Genomic DNA, 1,560 nt, shown 5'->3' on the forward strand with positions numbered 1-1,560 from the left:
TATATATAGTAAAAATGGAAGCACAAATCTCAAAAGAACCAAGCGGCTAGGTTTTTTTATTTTATTCTCTGCCCTATTTTTGAGACGTATGTACATAGAGAAAAGTTAGGATTTAACATCAAAAAATATGGTGTGATGAGCTTGACTATGTCGCAGACGGAAGTGGAGCACACAACAAAGAAGAATCACAGCAAAGAGACACATCACCAATGGAGTTCGCAAGAGAGTGAATGCATCGAGAGATTCAACAGGAAGTTTAGGAGTTGTGGGAGCAAATGATGGGTCAATTTGAGGCCCTCCAAAAAGAAATGACTCGAAGGAATGATCTAACACCTCTTCTAAAGGTGGGCTTTAGGGGAGCTCGCTCTTAAGGAGTGCGCCTTGAGAATCTGCCAGCGCTCAATGGTCAAATGGCAATCAAGAGACCAAAGGAGAAGAAGATTCCCAACATGTTGATAGCAATGGATATACGTCGATGGTCAGGCACTAAGTAGAGCGAGTCGAGGCACCTATTCAGCTACCCCAGATGACAAATCATGGAGGTAGTACCCTCGGCGAAGTTAAGAATTCCTCATTTGGATCCTTACAAAGGAAAAAATAATAATACGATTGATCATGTGGCTTTTTTTGAATCATCAGTCAGAGTATTATAGATCAACGACATGATGAAGTGTCGGCTTTTCTTAACGATAGTCAAGGAGTCAGCTCTTCAATGGTTTCTTAGTATGTCGATTGGTGTTATTTTGACCTTTGCTAAGTTTAAGAAACCGGGGAAGAAGTTTTGGGTTCTGCTGCAAATAAAGTAAGGAGAGAACAGAAGCCTGCTACCTTATATCACTCGATTCCAGAAGGAGATGCTGGAAGTGAAGGATTCGTAACCTCTGATTGCCCAGACTGTTATGGCGAAAGAAGTTAGAGTCGAATAATTCAAGTATAACTTAAACTTGCTTAAGCTAAAATCTTTTGTTGAGCTACCAATGAGTCTCTTACGGACCCCTCTAATGCTAAACTAGAATCATTTGACTATTGATCAAAGAAGAGGAAGGTGCAGGACGAAGGACATAAACTAAAGGACAAGCAAATGCTCGTTAGTGATCCACGTTATGACAACAACCAAGGCCCTGACATAACTGAGGCAATGATAAGGGAAATCAGAGTGATAATTGATATGCTGACATGCAAAACAACAAACCTACTCCTTAAGACTAGAGGGAATATCTTAAAATGAAGTAACCCACAGTTACTAACAAAGGTATTTTAAATAGCTTTGAAGCTAAGAATCCTCCATGCTTCGACATTCAAAGAGGATCCCTAGTTATGAGGTTATTCATACTTGGTAGATTCTAACATTTCCGAAATGACGAAAAGCCATGGGCAACTTGGCTGGAAAGTTATTCCCAGAATCTAGGTTAATCCACCTATAGAATTTCTTATAGAGTCTAGGGCTTCACTTCTCATATAAAAATCCTTTCCTACCCAACTCTATCTTTAGCCTAGGGTTTCTGATCATTCATGACAGTCAAATCTGGTATCCCTCATTTATCCTTTCACTTTACCTGA

This window comes from Phalaenopsis equestris, unplaced genomic scaffold (genome assembly GCF_001263595.1).
Source record: "Phalaenopsis equestris unplaced genomic scaffold, ASM126359v1 Scaffold000002, whole genome shotgun sequence".
Classification (NCBI taxonomy): Eukaryota; Viridiplantae; Streptophyta; class Magnoliopsida; order Asparagales; family Orchidaceae; genus Phalaenopsis; species Phalaenopsis equestris.